Genomic DNA, 20173 nt, shown 5'->3' on the forward strand with positions numbered 1-20173 from the left:
GGGCCCGCCCCCGCCCCGTGTCGGTCCCGTCCCCGGGCTGGCCGCCCCCGCGTGGGATCCCGGCCCCCGGGGTCCCGTCCTGACCGCCCCACTCGCAGCGCTGCCGCCGCGGCACCCGGCGGACCCGCGAGCGCAGTCCCGTACCTGGGCCCGGTAGCGAGGGAGGGCCAGGAGCGCGTCGCCATGGCAACGTGCGGCCTCTGGGCGGTAAGCGGCGGGGCGGGGGGAGAAGCGCTGCCTCAGGAGCGGGGTGCGGAGCTCCCCGGGGCAGGGTGCCCATCATCTCCCGGGACGGGGTGCGGGGCTCCCCGGGGCGGGGTGCCCATCTCCCGAGCGGGGTGCGGAGCTCCCCGGGGCGGGGTGCCCATCTGTTGGAGAATGGCTGAGGGAGCGCGGTCATGGCTCCATGGAGGAGCTTTGTTCTACCAATCTGGACATAAAGCCAGACTAGGCCGCGATGGAAAATTCCGAGTCATGCTGACAAGGAAGAAAAGAAGGTCATACTGACCTTGTACTGTGTAGATAAGGAAGTACTGTATAAGAAACACAGGATGGAACCCGGGCCCAGGCACGAAGGCAGTAACCACAAGTAGGAGGAGTATGGTAATGTAACCTTTAGAGCTAAGCCAATGATTGTAGGACAAGTATGTATAAGATATAACTTTGTGTTATAAATATGTGAAGGTTTTGCAGTAAAGTGAAGCTTGCTTTATCACTCACATTGAGTCGACTGCTTGACTTCCCTCGCTCGTCGCAAGTGGCGCCCGAACAGGGACCCCATCCTTGTTCTTCACCGGACAGCGAGGTCGGAGAAGCACTGGTAGCAGTGACCAGGGAGCAAAAGATCGGCGGACGCTGCCGCGGCGCGCCTGATCCGTGCTTGAACCCAGGACAAAAAGGAAGGGGTTCGCCGTCCGAAAGAAGGCTACCCGGGGAAAAAAGGCTGCACTTGACCGGATAATTAAGAAGGTCGACATAGCGCGCAATGGAAAACGAGGTAGCATTCGAACTTTTAAAACGCTTTTTAGAAAAGCGGGGAGTAAGCCAATTAAAAGACCTGGCTGGATTAATCGCGTTAGGGAAAGTGAAAGGGTTTTTTAAGGACCCCGAAAGTATGTTTGAAGTAGATGAGTGGCGTTCTTACGGTGATTGTTTGTGGGATTTAGTAATTGATGATGATAAATCAGCAAAGAAATTGATGAAATCTTGGAGAGATGTTATTAACTGCATGAAAAAATATAAAGCTGAAAAGAAAATGGCTGCGGCTGCCTCTGATTGGCTTGCGCAATCTGATCCTGCCGCTGGACGTCTCACAGCAGGGGGTGACTATTTTTCACCTCCGCCTTCGGGAATTCCTGTTCCCGTCGTTCGCCGACCTTCTCATCCTCCTCCTGATCCACCGACAGAAGGGGTTTGTCCCTCCGCACCGCCAGAGGAGAGGGAGGAGGAGAGAGAAAGTCCAAGTAAAGATGAAAGGGAAGACAGTAAAAATGAAAGAGCAGAAAGTAGCGGACAGGAGACTGCGCAAGTTGAAAGTCCTCAAAAGGCCACCCCCAAACTGTCTCAAGCTCATCAACAGCCACGGTTCGGGCCGGTTGGTTGGGACAAAATAGCACGGGAAGCTGTTGAACAAAAAGATTTTGACTTATTAGAGCAAATTAGCCCTCAAGCATTCCCGGTGGTCTACCAGGTAGATAACGCGGGGACCATGACTGGGGTGCATGAAGCCCTAGATTGGAAAATATTAAATCAATTGCGATGCACAGTCAATGAGTCGGGAGTACATAGCGAACCTGCAAGGCAAATGTTAAACTATATTTGGGGTAGCGGGATGCTATGTCCAGAGGATATAAAGAACATAATGAGACTTATTTTGAAACAATCACAACAGCTGCTATGGCAAGCCCACTGGCAGAGACTTTGTGAAATGTCTGCACATGCACCCCGAGCCCCAAATGATCGTTTAGCTGGAGTAACGGTTGAACAGCTAATGGGTGTAGGTCCTTTTGCCTCTGTAGAACTACAGATGCAAACTGGCCCAGATGTGTTGTTGGAATCTATGAGGTTAGCCCGAGAAGCCTTGCAGAAAGTTAAAACTGCACCAGTTACTCCCTCATATATGTCAATTAAGCAGGGAAGAGATGAATCTTTTACATCTTTTGTGGACAGAGTCACCGACGCTATTGATCGCGCAGATATGGCAGACTTTATGAAAGGACCGTTGTTGAGACAGTGTGTCTTAGAGAATTGCAATACCTATACGAAAGGTATCCTTGTCACCTTACCCTTAGACGCCAGCATAGAATTAATGTTAGAGCGAATGAGTAGAGTCCCTGTAGGAGCTCAAGCCATGTTAATTGAAACAATCAAAGAACTAGGGGACAACTTAGTCAAAGCGCAGGGACAGGCGTTTGCAGCTCTTGCCCCGCTGAAACCTCCGGATGCCCACCAAAGCAAGACGACTGGCCAGAAAGGGTACAAATGCTACCGATGCGGCCGCTCAGGACACATGCGCCGACAATGTCGGGAGCCACAGGTGTGGTGCCAGAACTGTCAGATGAACAATCACAATACTGCAGCCTGCCGGCGTTCGGGAAACGGGAAACCGAGCGCCAGGAGCCGCAGCGCACCGACACCAATGGCGGCTCCGGTCACCTTCAACCCGATGGCCCCCAGCCAAACGACAATACAGGGAGATCAGACACCATTACCCAGCTTCAACCAGCAACCCAACTGCAATCAGCAACCAGGGGGAGCCTCGGACTGGATCTGGCAACAGCAGTAGATGTCACGTCACTTGACAACCGGCCGCAAAAAATTGCTACAGGAATTAAAGGACCCATAGTTATCAATGGACAATCTCATGGAGCGTTGTTGTTGGGGCGATCATCCAGTGGTCTCCAAGGACTCTTTATATTACCAGGAGTTATCGATTGTGACTTTACAGGAGAAATCTGTATAATTGCACAAACAAACTTCCCACCAGTCCATATCCCAAAAGGAAGCCGCATCGCCCAACTTGTACCTATACAACAATTAAACCAACAGATGGCAGCAGAGACCGCTCAAATTCGCCGATCAAATGGATTTGGATCTACAGGGGGACTGGTAATGTTGACTGTACCAATGAATCAACGCCCACTCGCTTACATCACACTGTTACATGGAACTGAGAAAAAACAGCTATCAGCACTTTTAGACACGGGTGCCGACATTACCATCATCGCCAGTAATCAATGGCCTAATCACTGGCCTTTACAAAATGCAATAGGAGGAGTGGAAGGAGTAGGAGGAACAGCATCTGTTCAACGCAGTCAGCAAAGAATACGCCTTGTCATTGATGGAAGAATTGCCTCAATTTATGTGACAGTCATGCCCCCACCAACAGGAGTTAACGCACTTATTGGACGAGACGTGTTGAATCAACTGGGAGTTGTTCTTACTACAGAATCTCCTTTTTAGGTACGGTCACTGCCGCGTGGACTTTCCCGATCCCGTTGAAGTGGCTAACAAACGAACCTGTATGGATCGGGCAGTGGCCGTTGAAAAAGGAAAGTCTGCAACAAGCACATCTGTTGGTACAAGAACAACTGACACAAGGTCATCTCAAACCTTCTACCAGCCCTTGGAATACACCCATATTTGTAATCAAGAAAAAATCTGGGAAATATCAATTACTTCACGATCTAAGAGCAGTGAATCAACAGATGCAAGCTATGGGAGCCCTGCAACCAGGCCTTCCAAATCCGGCCATGTTGCCCACAGGATGGCATCTTCTAATAATTGATCTGAAAGACTGCTTTTTTACCATTCAGTTACACCCTGATGACACTCAGAGATTTGCCTTTACCTTACCAGCCATCAACAGAGAAGGGCTTGCTTTGCGGTTTGAATGGACTGTATTGCCTCAAGGCATGAAAAATAGCCCCACCTTATGTCAGTTGTTTGTTGATGCAGCTTTAAAGCCTGTTCGAGAAGCATGGCCCCAAACAACTATCTATCACTATATGGACGATATCTTGTTTGCACAAGATCAGCCTTTCTCAGTACAACAAGAAACGTTTTTGCAACAACAGCTTCAAGCACAAAATCTCGTGATAGCAGTAGAAAAAATCCAGCGGTCTCCAGTGTGGAAATACCTTGGTTGGAACATTACTGAATCACAAGTAAGCCCACAAAAATTAACCATTCGATCAGAGATTCATACCTTGAATGATGCACAAAAACTATTGGGTGACTTACAATGGCTGCGTCCTGTGGCAGGAATCACAAATGATGACTTAGAGGTCCTGCGCCCTTTATTAAAAGGAACTGATCCAACCAGCGTTGTCACCTTGTCAGAGCCACTGTCCTGGTTTCAGCTGGGATAGAGTTAACTGTCTTCCTAGTAGCTGGTACAGTGCTATGTTTTGAGTTCAGAGCGAAGAATGTTGATAACACTGATGTTTTCAGTTGTTGCTCAGTAGTGTTTAGACTAATGTCAAGGATTTTTCAGCTTCTCATGCCCAGCCAGTGAGAAAGCTGGAGGGGCACAAGAAGTTGGCACAGGACACAGCCAGGGCACCTGACCCAAACTGGCCAACGGTGTATTCCATACCATGGGACGTCCCATCCAGTATAGGAACGGGGAAGTGGGGGGCAGGGATTCACCGCTCGGGGACTGGCTGGGTGTCGGTCGGCGGGTGGTGAGCAATTGCACTGCGCATCATTTCTACATTCCAATCCTTTCATTATTGCTGTTGTCATTTTATTAGTGTTATCATTATCATTATTAGTTTCTTCTTTTCTGTTCTATTAAACCGTTCTTATCTCAACCCACGGGTTTTGCTTCTTTTCCCGATTTTCTCCCCCATCCCACTGGGCGGGGGGGGAGTGAGTGAGCGGCTGCGTGGTGTTTAGTTGCTGGCTGGGGTTAAACCACGACAGCCACAAAGAACCATGATTCAAGAACTCAGTACCCGCGTCGCGGGCCATGCAGTGGATCGTATTGACCCTGACTTACCTGTGGACTTGACCATTTTGAACGGCCCCACACATTTCATCGGTGCACTCACGCAGTGCAAAAAGAAAAAGGGGGAGTTTGTGAGAGTATTAGAATGGATCTTTACCGGACTGCAACCAAAAACGACAATCCAAGAGAAGACACAAAATTTAGCGGAGCTTATCCGGAAAGGGAGATCACGCATTTTACAGATTACCGGAACAGAACCAAATGTTGTGTATTTACCAATACGTAGAGAAGATCTCGAGTGGTGGTTGCAAAAATCACCGGCCTTGCAGTTGAGTCTACTGAGTGAGGCTCTGGACATTAAGGTAGAGTCACTTAAGGCACCGTTGTTAAAATGGATTAGTAATAACGATTGGATAAAGCAGCCGAAACGTAGTGAACGGCCTCTAGTAAATGCTGTTACAATATATACAGACGCAGGGAAAAAGTCACAAAAAGCGACAGCAACATGGCACGAAGATGGTCAGTGGAAACATCAACTCCTTCGGGCAGAAACAGGTGACTCCCTACAAACACTAGAATTGGCTGCTGTTGTCTGGTCATTCTTGCAATGGATGCACAAGGAACTGAACATAGTAACTGACTCAATGTATGTAGCAGGTATTTTAAATCGCATCGAAGACGCTCGAATCAAGGAAGTACAGAACCTGCGACTGTTTGAGCTACTTCGACAGTTACAATCAGCCATACAGCAACGCACGCTATCTTATTGTATCATACATATCAGAAGCCACAAGTGGTCCGAAGGACTTGGAGAAGGGAATGCACGTGCTGACCAACTCGTGTCCATGGCGGCTCCCCTGGATGAGTTTGTGAAGGCACGGGAGGCACACAGTGCTTTTCACCAGAATGCGCGAGGCTTGCACCGACAGTTCGATATCACCATGGAAGAAGCCAAAGGGATTGTGCGGGCCTGTCCTACGTGTAGCCACCATGGGCCTGGTCTCGGGATCGGTGTGAATCCCAGGGGACTCGAGGCCAGAGAATTGTGGCAAATGGATGTGACTCATGTTGCTGAGTTTGGCAGACTGAAATACGTACATGTTACAATTGACACCTATAGCAAATTTATATGGGCCACCGCACAAACGGGAGAACGAGCACTTCACGTAACACGACATTTGACTAGTTGTTTTGCAGTCATGGGCGTGCCACAAACGATAAAAACTGACAATGGCCCTGCATACATCAGCGCCAAGATGAAGCGTTTTTGCCAAATATGGGGAGTGCGACATACTACTGGCATTCCACACTCACCCACAGGACAAGCTATTATTGAAAGGGCACATCAAACGCTGAAACAATATTTGCAAAAATTTAGTGAAATCCCAGATGTACAAGAAAGACTTGTTAAAACTCTTTTTGTATTAAATCATTTATGTATTTTTACAGATCAGAAAGAACCACCAGCATGGGTACATAGCTATCCCAAAAGAAATCAGGATGATAAACCAGTTTTTGTCATGTATAGGGATCCAACGACTGGACTGTGGAAAGGTCCAGCAGAAGTGAAATATATGGGTAGAGGTTATATGTGTGCACTTACTCCCACAGGGCCGAAGTGGATTCCCAGCCGTTGGACCAAGGCTGCCGTTGCTGATGATAATCAACTTAGTTCTACTCACACTGATTCCAGCGATGCCACTGCCCAGCCGTGCGAACCTATGGGTGGCATGGGCGAATAGAACTGGGACGACAGACTTTTGCCTGAGTTCAGCTACGGCAACTGAGCCTTTTAAAACATGTTTGATAGGTTTTCCTGAAATTACTGTTAGTGATTTTCATAAGTGGACATCTGTAACAATTAACTGTACAAATGTTACTGTATCAAATTGTTCGGTACAATTAATACGAACCCTGAATCACACTCTCCCTTGGGACCCCCAAGAAATTGACCTTTTGGGGTCCGAAAAAATTAGAAATGCAACCGATAATGTTACTACTCAGACATGTTTTGTGTTTGGAAGAATTAGCCGCTTTGGCGCACAGACCCAAGTTCTGCAATCCCTCCTTGGTGTAAACAGCCGCCTTGATGACAACAACCCTTTTGTTAATACCTCTGGCTGGACTGTTGTCTCACCTTTCATGCGTGGCTTTACAGTAGGCAAACATTGTGGAAATTATAGTCAGACCCGCACACTCGGTGCCTATGGCTGGAGTATGCGGGGAACCAGTAACTCTTTGTGGAACAATGATACGGCCAAAGCTCTTCCCCCCGGGTATTTTTTGATCTGTGGGGATCGAGCATGGCCTGGCATTCCAAAGAACGCCTTTGGAGGGCCTTGTTATTTAGGTAAATTGACTCTGCTCACAGTTAGCCGACAAAGTTGGATCAATATAACTACAGTACCGCGACAAAAAAGGTCTATACATCAATTGCGAACAGATTGTAACGACAATGTTGAGTTATGGTCGAACACAGCCAATGTATTTGCTTCCTTAGTACCTGGCATAGACACTGCACAAGCGCTGGCTCAACTCAAGAAGTTAGCATGTTGGTCAGTGAAACAAGCTAACGTGACCACCAAAGTCTTGACAGAAATGGCTCAAGACATGGACAGTTTACGCCATGCCATTTTACAAAATCGAGCAGCCATTGACTTTTTATTATTGGCACAAGGACATGGCTGTAAAGATGTAGAAGGTATGTGTTGCTTTAATCTCACAGATCACAGTTACTCTATTCAGAAGCAACTGCAGTGGCTGCGCGACCACACAAAAAGGGTTACCGAAGGCGACAGTCCTTTTGATGATTGGCTCAAATCCATATTTGGAGGATTGTCTCCTTGGCTGTTGTTGTTGGTTAAAGAAGGATTGCGCTGGCTTGACATTTTAGTAGCAATCGTACTCATAGTAAAAATAGCATATCACTGTATTCTGAATAATGTTGTAAAAATGAACCACAGTGTCTTGGTGGTCCAAAAAGAAAAAGGGGGAATTGTTGGAGAATGGCTGAGGGAGCGCGGTCATGGCTCCATGGAGGAGCTTTGTTCTACCAATCTGGACATAAAGCCAGACTAGGCCGCGATGGAAAATTCCGAGTCATGCTGACAAGGAAGAAAAGAAGGTCATACTGACCTTGTACTGTGTAGATAAGGAAGTACTGTATAAGAAACACAGGATGGAACCCGGGCCCAGGCACGAAGGCAGTAACCACAAGTAGGAGGAGTATGATAATGTAACCTTTAGAGCTAAGCCAATGATTGTAGGACAAGTATGTATAAGATATAACTTTGTGTTATAAATATGTGAAGGTTTTGCAGTAAAGTGAAGCTTGCTTTATCACTCACATTGAGTCGACTGCTTGACTTCCCTCGCTCGTCGCACCCATCATCTCCCGGGACGGGGTGCAGGGCTCCCTGGGCCGGGGTGCCCATCATCTCCCGGGACGGGGTGCGGAGCTCCCCGGGGCGGGGTGCCCATCATCTCCCGGGACAGGGTGCAGGGCTCCCCTGGGCGGGGTGCCCATCATCTCCCGGGACGGGGCGCGGAGCTCCCTGGGGCGGGGTGCCCATCTCCCGAGATGGGGTGCGGAACTCCCCGGAACGGGGTGCGGGGCTCTCCGGGGCATGATGCTGAGTTCCCTGGCGGGGTGCAGAGCTCAGTGGAGGGGTGCAGAGCTCTGCGCAGCAGGACCCACAGCCGTTCTGCCCCTGCTCTGTTCCCTGTGCTGCAGTTTAGAGCAGAGCTGGCACTGGTGACTGCCTGTGGTTTGGGACATGGTTTCTTGGGGGTTCACAAGCTGGCAGTGTTGAGGACAAACAGGCAGGGCCATGGGAGTATCTATGGTAGAGGAGGTGAATGTTTCGTGCTATTTCTCCTTAGGATTTGTACTAGGTGGTACAGAGGAGCCGTGGTAGCCTGAGCTATGTAAGATGTCAAGAGTACTATGCTTACTGTCCCACTCAGTATCTCTACACATCTTGTACTCCACAAATTAGTATGTTGTGCATTAAATAAGTTACAATCTCAAAATGTCACTTTTATAGTGAATGGTCAGTGTTCATATTTCTAACTGGGACCCATAAAGCTCAATCGTCAGCCCAGTGCTAGCATTTTATCAACAAACAAGTGGAAATTTTTCTCTGAGGTGTATTTTATTACTGTTGCCTTTTAGGTGGTTCCTGGCATACCTGAAGTAGCTAGTCTTAGCTGCTGCAGTTATAGCACAAGATACAGTACATTATGGTAGCTCCTATATTTCTATTTGTATTCTAGATGTGTGCACAGTTTCTGCAGAGGTCAAGGCTTCCTTTTCCTCCAGGTTCCCTTTTCCTAGCTGTTCATCATTTTGTTGATCTTGTCACATCTCTGGGATCTGGGAATGATGTTTTGATTTAGTTACAGGTTAAGACTTACAGGGAATGCTAGCCCAGCATGCTGGCACTTCAGATCCTACAGGATTTCCAATTTTACTAGCATCCTGAGAATTATGATGGAACAAACACATGGCAGCAAGTTGGGGGGTGGCCACTGAACTCACTGCATCCAGGCTTTCCAGGAAGTGCTTTCCAGTTCTACGTTTCTATATCCGTAACAGTCTTCTGTGCAAACTCTGTGAGCTGACACCGAAAAATGAACGGGGCATGTTGGGTTTAAAACAAGAACACAGACCCAAATAGTTTGGGGGGGCAGATGGGGGGCTGGGAGGCTAGTTTCCTGTCCTTGGTACAAGGCACCGCATGTGTGCTCCAGGAAGGTAGTCTCTATATCAGATTTCCTTGGTAAAGGGTGAGAAGGTGGTGTGCAGCCATTCTTGGGTCTGCGTGTCCAATCCCTAGCTGTCACAGATATAAAATCCTGTAATGACTCATAATTTTATAAGTCTCTGGCTTAGAAGCAGATGGGATTTTTGCTTCTATGTCCTTCTTAGTTTGGAAGGATGTTTTGGAGCCTGATTGCTGTAGTAGCTAGACATCTCCTCCAGATTTCTTGTTGCATGTATTCATGGCCAATTTATATCCATTTACTCTTGATTCACAATTAATCTTAATCTGAAATTGTTCCTTTACCTTTCTGGCATTGACTCCAATTGTACAAGCAGACAGATTTATCACCTCTTGGTCTGTGTTTTGCCAGACTAAGGCTAGCTAAGCAAGTTCTGCTAGTGGGAAGTAGAAAGCTTTTAAATACATTTCTGAGAGGGGATGGATGCTGTGTGCGGAGGGTATGCTGTCATAGACCTGGCACTTCCCTCTGGTTTGGACTTCTTCACAGGCTGACACGGGGGAGGGGATGCCTCTTCCCTGGTGTGCATGGGCAACCTTCCCCTGCCTGGTCTCTCCTCCCACTCCTCTGATGATTCCCCTGGGGCTCTGCACGACATTCAAAGCTTGTAAGGAATGCACAACTCACCCCAAGTAACAGAAAACACATAGCAGAGCAGCACAGGCATCTAGGGGCCCCATGCTGCTCCCACCCCCAACTGGGCGGGCGGTCTGAAGAGAGGGGAGTACATAATGAAAAGCATTTGCTGCAGCAGCTATCTATAGTCTTTTGTGTTTGGGAGCGGGCAAGGGACAGGCGTGGCCCTGCCTGCCTGACCTCAGAGTTGACGTCAGAGAACCCCAAATGAATAACAGGGAGTGCTCCAGTGAGAGAAGCACAGCCAGGCTACCCAGCATGGAAGGTGAGACACCAGCACCACTAAACAAAAGAAGAGATAAAATGGGAGGTATTGTTACCACAGAAGGGTACTCTGTATCCACAGTATCAAGACTCTGGCTTCAATTCAAGGTGGGCCAAAGAAATTTGGGTCTTTCTATGGGCTGACTCAGAAACACAAAATCTGTGCTTCTGATCTACTACTAGCATTTTCCCTTACCTGTTGTGCTTTCTTAACTACTTGGATGCATGCTGAAGGTTACCAGTTGCAGCACGGTCTCCATATCACCTTGCACCAAGGAAACAGTTCTAGGAATGATAAGAAGGTAACAGATCTGTGTTGTGCTAAGCAGTAGGACTGTGTCTTAAGAATATTGTTACCCAAAATACTTGATTCTAATGCCACTGATATTGTCCTGTTGCTCGCAGTCACTGCAAGAGTGGAGGGCTGGATTCATCTGCCAGTCTAGGACAATGTGGTAAGAATTGGATCCAGGAGACAGGAGTCTCAGATCTCGATCATTTTATTGTAATGTAATACCACAGAAAGGCCTCAGTGACAGGGCAAGGCCTTGTCGGGCTAAGGCCGGTGCAGCAAAATGTAGAGGTAAACAACGTAACTTGTAAGTCTTATACACCCACGGAAGTCTTCAGTGTACAACCTAAATACTTCATAAAGTACATCTGTGTCATCAAAGAGACTGTGATTAACAAAACAAGATACAATCACAGAATCATAGAATGGGTTGGGTTGGAGAAGACCTTTAAAGATCATGTAGTCTACCCCCCCTGCCAAGGGCAGGGACATCTTTCACTAGATCAGGTTGCTTAAAGCCCCATCCAACCTGACTTTGACCACTTTGAATGCAATCAGAGGAACCTACTTCCTAGTCATTGTTAAGAATGTAAACGTCTCAAAAAAAAATCCATCACTATCAAGGAAGATATTGTGATTTTCTCATTCTTTGGTGTTCAGTGGAATCTTTTCTCCTTCAAAAACATTGATGGAAAAGAAGTTTAGAAGATATCCTTAGATACTAATGGCAGTGATATTGGAAGTGGAGAGAAGAAACAATCATCCTGTGTCTTGTCACAGAAGTTAGGAAGCACAGGAAACAGTTGTGAGGACTTCTAAAAGATAAAAGGAGTGGTTTGTTTTATTGCCTTGTAGAGACTGTGCAGTAGAGATGGGGGAACCGAGGTAAGAATATTGGCTAAAATACTAGCCTGGAGGGATAACATTTGCACCAGTATTATAATGGGTTTAGATTTGTGACTCAACAAGGAGGGTAAAAAGAACCAGCTGAGGAGATGTGAGGACAAAGAATGTTGAGGTGGGGTTTTGTTTTTCTTTTGTTTTTATTTTGCAGAGATCTTGGACCTAAGGATCGTGGGGAATTACCAGTGCACTGATATTTATAGGATGAAAATGACATGTCTTGTGAAATTGTTGGACACTTAATACAGTATCAACCCTGGACAAAATAGTGGAAGGGTTGACCGCACATTGTAAGAGGGAGTGATGATTGCCATTAATTATACAACCAATATACATTTCTGAGAAATATAATTATATGTCTGTTTGGAGTATACCAGTGGAGATATGTCGATATCCTAGGAGGTTTGCTTCCCTGTTTTATTCCCATGTAATACTGTGGTCTTTTAAAATTTCCTTGTTAATAATTCAGAACTTCATTAAATGATGTTGTGCATTCCATGTTGAAGGACAAGAGCATGACCTTAGGCACTGCTATGATCAAGTCTTTCTGAAACACTACCAGAGCTTTCTGAAAAATGTCTTGAAGTCTTCTCCTTTCAGGAGGATGCTCATACGCTTCATGTGATACCAACCTTCACTCTGCCTTTCATCTGTTTGGTGGGAGGCACTCTTCATCTCCTTACCCACCACAGAGTGTCTGTACTACCTGCTGCTTTCCCCATTTTAAGTAACACATTACCAAATGTGTCTGTTGCATTTACATTCAGTGATTCTCTGCATTTTGTGAACAAACGTGGATTGGGGTAAAGCACCCGTCTAATAAACTGATATGGCACTTTATGCTGTATTACACTTATGTTTGTGCTATTCAAAGACCTTATCACAAGGTGCTTTTTCTCTCTGAACAGGTTGAACTTCAGTTTGAGTTATTGTCCAGTGTGGATTTTTTTCAAAGAGGTATGAGCAAGATAGGACCCTTCAACTTCCATTGAGGGAGGTTTCAAAATTAACCTTTCTGCCTGTGTTTAGGGGCCTGATGTATGGGGATGCTGCTCCTCCAGCTGCTTTAATCAGCAGACTCAAGCTTCTCAGAGCTCCCTTTGTATTTTGGAGATAAAGACCCTGCCTTGTTCTCTCCAAATGCAAAAATTATACACTGGCTGTTTCATAGTTTCTTTGGTGACTTGAAAGCCTTCAAAAATCTGCATCTTATATTGTTTCTTCCTCAAATCTCTGTCTCAGTTGCCCATCTGTAAAATAGGGATAAGACTAAATTTCATACCTCCAAGAGGTGAAGCATGAGGAAAAAAAAAAGGAATTTTGGCAGAGATAGATAAGGGATTTCTGTAAGGCATTTGTCAGTAGTACATGAAGAGCCGATTAAACACTGAGCAGTAATTCATCAACTTTTGACTTAAACTCTGTTGCTGTATTTTACAATGGATGATTGTCAGCCAGCAGGGTTGTTTCTAGGAGAGTTCCACAGAGCAGTTCATGGCTACAGATTGGTGGCTGTGCCCTGGAAAGCAGGAATTAAAGGATTTATTGATTGCATTAAATGACCAATAGAATATGAGTTCTCAGTTTGATGAAACAGCTAGACCAAAAGGTATTTTGAAAGGTATATAATGAGGACAACATCATAGGATAGGATAGGATAGGATAGGATAGGATAGGATAGGATGGGATGGGATGGGATGGGATGGGATAGGATAGTTCAGTTGGAAGGGACCTACGACAAGCATCTAGTCCAGCTGCAAAGAAGGATGGATTGGTATTACATACGTATATTTCATTAGTATAATAATTACTGGCACAATGTCAGTGTTCTGGGATCAGCATTTCAAACCCATTCTGGTTACAAGTTGAAAGGAGTTCTGGTTTGAGGTCTCCCCTATATTCAGAGATTGAAGGCATAGAGTGTCTTCAGTTTTAAAATGCTTGTAAAATTAACCAGTATGGAACTACAACAGGACTTTCAGAAAAAGAAGTCCAATCTGTATTTGGACTGTGAGTAAATTTTGCCAGGGTCCCAGGTACGTGATGCCTTCTGTGTTCCCCTGGCAGGTGACATTATTTCTTACCAATTTCCAATTTCCTGATGTTTCAAGGATCACCAGTATTATATTGCCATGTTTGCCAGCAGACATAGTACTGCTTTCCCCAAATTAGAATTCCCTATCCACATGATGTTAAAACCAGAATCACATTCGCCAATTTCTTCCTAGGAGGCTCAGATGAACAGGACTAGCAAAGGGAAAGTCTCTCTCCAGTGTCCTAACGCCCAGTTCTGCAACTTCCCATTCTCTCAGCTTCATCCTGCTATTATCTCTGCTCCCAGGAACTTGTAACCTAACACAGACATCTAGCCAGTCTCCAGGGAGTCTCTGGTCCATGAATTTGGTCTTGTTTATAGCATCTGAGCCACAATGTCATCACTTTGGGGCCCCACACATAGATGGCAAGGGAGGAAACAATATAAATTATGCTGGCCCCTGCTTTCTTGTGGCGAGATCTGTACTTGCCAGAAGCTTCTAGCCTTTGTTCTGGGCTGGGAATGGGTTTCATAATGGAGAGGGAGGCACTTTCTATTCTGAGTGGAGAAAGTAGTACCAAGGAAGGTTTTAATTATCTTCCATCAGTGCAGAGCAGCCAAGCTGCTTGCAGTTGCAGGAGTTGATGAACGGTACAGTCCCAGTCCAGTCTATTACAGTGTGAAGGGCTGCAGGAATGAACCATATTCTCACCCCGTGGTAAAGGGGTCCTTGTTGGAGGATGAGACCAATTCTTAGTAAGATCCAGAATAGAGCTCTTCCCAAGAGGAGAGGACTCCCCCTGCCAGACTTGGAGCAATAGAGTAAAGCAAACATCAATTAGAAATGGAAGAGAAGTACAACAGGCTTTTCTCACCTTTGTCCCATCTCTTAACTCTGCTTGAGGTGACATTGTACTATGGAGAATGGCACTCTGGGCTTGTCCTTCTAACCTGTCCTAAGGACTAGTGTAGAGCTTGGGCTACTGCTGTTCATAGCCTAGCAGGGAATGTTGCAAACATGTGGAAGATGTTCTTGTCTTCATTTTTATGCCTTGCCTTGCAATCATGCTCTTTTCCTCTGGGGTAGCCTGGTACAGTCCAGCACTTTGGGGTCCTGGTATGAAAATTATCTGCTCAGCATTTTTCAAATGCTTTGAGAGAGGGTTCTTGTTTATGTGTCATTCATACTTTTTTATTCCTCCTGTCTTGCTGATGCTAATTCTCCATCTTGTTACCTTTATCTGTTAGTGGTTCACATTACCTTTACTAGATCCTTCCTCTGCCTTTTTTTTGCTTTCCCATTGTAAGTATAAATCAAAATCCTGCATCCCTATTGCATGAGCTGCTACTTCCTTCCCTCCCCCTTAGTTTGACTAATATTTCCTTCCATCTTTTCTGCTTACACACCAGGTCATGTTGCTGATTTTAACATCACCTTGCCTTCTCCTGCTGTTTCTGAAATGGCCTTTCTAAAAAATGCATCTGTCCCTGGCATCTTCATGGCCTCCCTGTCTATGTCCTGAGTCCTTCAGAGACTTTGATGCCTTTATTTGACATTTCTCAAGGTCTAAACTCCTGATGGATCATGTTGCTTGAATCAGGTCAGGCTGTGGGGGAATGCTGCTTTTCCCTTGCTGCCTCTTCCCTACCCGGCTTCCTTCCCTCTTTTCCTCTTCAGAGCAGTGCTGTGTTCAGCTTCTTAGTTTTGCTCTCACCAGGTCCACCCTGACGGCATTTCTCTCTTCTTTCAACTTCTGGCTCTTTCTCTTCTTCTGCTCACATTCATTGCTCACACTTCTCCACTGGCTAATTCTCTTCATGCTCTGTTGTCCTCTACCCTTGATTTATTTTCCCCTTCTCTTCCATTACAAGCTCAACCCTGAAAGTCCTCAGCCCTTACACGCTCCTGGGATCTCTTTCACCTCCTGTACTGGTATTAACAAACTCCCATGAACAGTCTGAATTCTGCCACTTCACTGCCTTTCCTCCCACTCTCATTTTGCCATCTTCCTAGATTAAAATGAGAAGGTTCAAAGTTTTACTTACTTGCTTGTCCTCAATTTCAGGTTTCTTTAGCCTGTTTTAGCTCATTTCTCAAACACTTTCCTCCTCCTGCTTTCAGTTCTTTCTTTGAAAGAGCTCTCTGCTTCCTCACACAGGAAAGGAACAGGAAATAACCTCTTGTTTCCCTTTTGCCTTGCTTTTTCATTCTTCTCCTCTTTCTTCTCCCCATCACAAATGCGGAAATTTCTTACCTACTTTATTCTGTTATTGTAATCCCAGGTAACAGGTTCTGAGGATTTCAAGTGCAGCATTTCAAAGAATTTATGTGACTCTGTCATTGTTTTCTCTAGAAGGGAAGATGAAGTTTGTAGGTGGTATTTTTACAATGAATAGTGGGTTTGCGGCATAGTGGGCTCTGGACTTCAGCCTCCAAGGCTACAGGATACAATGTGAGTGAGACATAAAACCTGTGATGCACAAAATCACTCAGGTACAAAGCAAATGCTGTCAGATGTGTTAATTTTCTGTAAATGACCCTTAAAACCTTATATTTGTCTCCTTTATTTGAGAAATAAAGAATCAATAATAAGCATAAAACAGAAGACCTGTAGTTGTGTGTAATGTAGGTGAGGGATAATGTTTCTCAGAATTACAGGGTTCTAAAAGCTGCATATTGTTCACCCTGTTACATAGCTGCTAAAGCCACTGCATGTCCCAATGTTTCTTAGGTGAGTGATGTTGGGTATGTTGTCTCTCTAAGTGCAGATCTGGACACTGGATGGGACAGACCTGGGAAAGTGCTAAGAAGAGTATTTCACCTTTGACAGTAATGAAACGAGAAAAAAATTGTTCTTATTCTATATTATAATAGACTAATTCCACTTGGAAGGGACCTACAACGATCATCTAGTCCAACTGCCTGACCACTTCACGGCTGACCAAAAGTTAAAGCATTAAGGCATTAAGGGCATTGTCCAAATGCCTCTTAAACACTGACAGGCATGGGACATCGACCACCTCTCTAGGAAGCCTGTTCCAGTGTTTGGCCACCCTTTCTGTAAAGAAATGCTTCCTAATGTCCAGTCTAAACCTCCCCTGATGCAGCTTTAAACCATTCCCACGCGTCCTGTCCTTGGATGCCAGGGACCAGGGCTCAGCACCTCCCTCTCCACTTCCCTCCTCAGGAAGCTGCAGAGAGCAATGAGGTCATCCCCAGGCTCTTTTTCTCCAAACTAGACAAACCAAGAGTCCTTAGCTGCTCCTCATAGGACATGCCTTCCAGCCCCTTCATCAGCTTTGTTGGCCTCCTCTGGATGCATCCTTCTTAAATGGTGGGGCCCAGAACTGCACACAGAACTCAAGGTGAGGCCACACCAATGCTGAATACAGCGGGACAATCCCCTCTTTTGACCGGCTGGTCACGCTGTGTTTGATGCACCCCAGGATGCAGTTTGCCCTCTTGGCTGCCAGGGCACACTGCTGGCTCCTATTGAGCCTGCTGCCGACCAGCACCGCCAGATCCCTTTCTGCATGGCTGCTCTCCAGCCACTCCTCTCCCAATCTATACTTGCGTCCAGCATTACTCCATCCCAGGGGCAGAATCCAGCTTTTGTTTTTGTTAAATTTCATGCCATTGATGATTTCCCAATGCTCCAATCTACCTAGATCCCTCTGCAAGGCCTCATGTCCCTCAAGAGAGTCAACAGCACCTCCCAGTTTAGTAGATTCAGCAGACTTACTAATGGTGCATTCAACTCCTGCATCCAGATCATTGATAAAAATATTGAACAGCACTGGCCCTAGGATTGAGTCCTGAGGAACACCACTGGTGACTGGCCGCCAGCCAGGTGTAGCCCCATTCACTACAGCCCTTTGAGTGCTGCCGTTCAGCCAGTTCTTCACCCAGCACACCATGTACTTGCTCATCTCACAGGTGGACAATTTGACCAGAAGGATACTGTGAAGGACAGTATCAAAAGCCGTACTAAAATCCAGAAAAACTGCATCCACCACCTTCCCTTCATCCACTAGACGGCTGACCTTATCATAGAAGGATATCAAATTAATTAGACAGGTCTTTTGCTTTGTGAACCCATTTTGATGGTGCCTTGTCCTTTAAATGCCTTTCAATAGCACCCAGTATGATGTTCTCCATAGTTTTTCCATGTACTGAGGTTAGAGTAACAGGTCTGTAGTTTCCTGGGTCTCCTCTCATGCCCTTCTTGTAAACTGGAATAATGTTGGCTAGCTTCCAGTCAGCAGTGACCTCCCCAGACTCCCAAGACTATTGATAGATGATTGAGAGGGGTCCTGCTGTAACATCCGCTAACTCCTTCAGTACTCTGGGATGAATCCCATCAGGCCCCATGGACTTACCAACTTTCAACTGAGACAACTGGTCCCTTACGATTTCGGTGTCCACAAATGGAAAGTCACTGTTCCCACAGTCGTGGTCCTCCAACTCAGAGGACTAGGCAGTCTAAGGTCTGTCATTAGCATTAAAGACTGAGGCAAAAAGCGCCTTGAAAGCATTCTGTGAGTCCTCTTTCAGCATTAGAGGTAACTGGTGCAGCAAACATGCCCATCTAGAACAGGAAAGAAGAGTGCTGAAGACATTACTCTAGTCTCGAATGTCTTTCAGTGTGCATGGAAGAAAGAAGTAGAGGATGCCACGGCCAGATGAAATTGGGAAGCATCCAGCTTACATAGCATAGTTCAGGAAGCAAAAGCATAAGCAAGCTGCCTCCCTGGGTGTCCAAGCCTGGAGAGAAATGCTTCACATAGAAGTGTATCCCAAATTAACAGAGACGGCCATCCACTATTCTGCCTTCTTACTATCCATCCATTTCCTCAGCCATGCTCACATTAGATCAAGAGCCTCACAACTGTAACAGTGGCACATAATATTCAAGTCAGCTGCACAAGTCAGCCTTAATAAGAGGGGAAGTAGGAGAGCTCTTAAGTGCCCTGCCTCCTAGTAGATCAATACCTGAGTATGTAAAAATTAATCTTGCTCTGCAACATGCTAACAGGCAACTTTTGGAGTCTTGGTGTTCTAAGAAAAAGACCCACACAGTTAAGATTCACAGAGGAATTCTAACAAGAGGAATTAGGTCACAAGAATAGAGAGAAACGAGCATTAGAGAAGAGTCTCTTGCAAAGGGAAGGAGTGTGGAGAAGTAGAAGGTGACTTGCTACAGGATTCTATGATGCAGGTCAAAAGCATCTGAACTAGCAACAGCAGAGCGCCCTACATTAACAGGAGGCATCATTCACTGGCCCGCATGCATTTTTCTGTCTCTAGCAAATGTTTCTATAAACTGCTGCAAAGAAACTACTGTAATACCTGCAGCATCATCAGAGTTCAGCTGAGCATCTCTCAGTGATGATCAGGGTATTCCCCCAAAATTAAAGCTTGCCCTCCCTCTGCACAGTACCAGCTCAAAGCCTCCAGATAAGAATAGACCCACTGGGTGTTTTACTTTTTGGACTGATGTCTTCATTTATGGGGTATGCATTTCACATCCCTCGATATACAGGTGGTGGGCATTTCTTAAACTGATTACAATAATGAAAGAAAACCTTTTAACATGAGAAAGTTTATGCCCAAATCTTAAGTAACTGGGTTGTTTCAAAAATTAAGATAGAATGAAACTATATTTCAGTTTCTCATAAAAGCAAGGAAAGGTGTCCTAGTCTGTGTACAAAGCTGCTAGTAGCATTCTGGGGAAGTGTTATGATATGCTTCCTCTTTTCTCATGTTTTTCTAGGTATGTGCTGTCAAAGAGAAGACACTAGGCTAGATGGATCTTTGGTCTAACATACCATGATTATTCTAATGTATATAATACAAGATATATTAGAATAATGTATATTTATATACATATATTTATAATTTTTATATATAAACACACACACATACACACCACCACCCCAAACACACCTCTTAGCTTTGTCAGTACTTCTAAGGCATTTTTTTCTCTTTTGGATACTGATGGGGAATATGACAGTTCTTTGGGGGGTATTGTTGGTTTACTGGGGGGGGGGGTTGCCTGCAATTTTAGAACTGGATAGATGTAAGAACTTGCAACACTCCAAGAGTTTTCCAGCTCTCCCTTTTGTATAACACAAACACACAAGCTCCTGAGAAACACTGTGAAGTTTTTCTTTTATAAGACATCTCATCTTCCAGAAAAAAAACAAAACTACATCTGTATTGAATCACAGAAAGATGCTTAGTGTGTATAGGCCTACACTGCTGAAATAATACTGATTTTTGAGGATGGTGAGAGAGAAAAAAACC

The 20173-nt window shown here is 45.5% G+C and overlaps 1 protein-coding gene across 1 annotated transcript in view; it reads left to right on the top strand.

The window, feature by feature from the left end:
• The first annotated feature begins 37 nt into the window (after positions 1–37).
• Positions 38–20173, top strand: part of DCHS1 (dachsous cadherin-related 1) — a 93286-nt gene continuing 73150 nt past the window's right edge. Inside the window, exon 1 of the mRNA XM_052813029.1 lies at positions 38–207. The gene's annotated coding sequence lies outside the window, so the exon portion shown is untranslated. The remainder of the gene's footprint in view (positions 208–20173) is intronic.

The sequence above is a fragment of the Harpia harpyja genome, chromosome 17 (genome assembly GCF_026419915.1).
Source record: "Harpia harpyja isolate bHarHar1 chromosome 17, bHarHar1 primary haplotype, whole genome shotgun sequence".
Classification (NCBI taxonomy): domain Eukaryota; kingdom Metazoa; phylum Chordata; class Aves; order Accipitriformes; family Accipitridae; genus Harpia; species Harpia harpyja.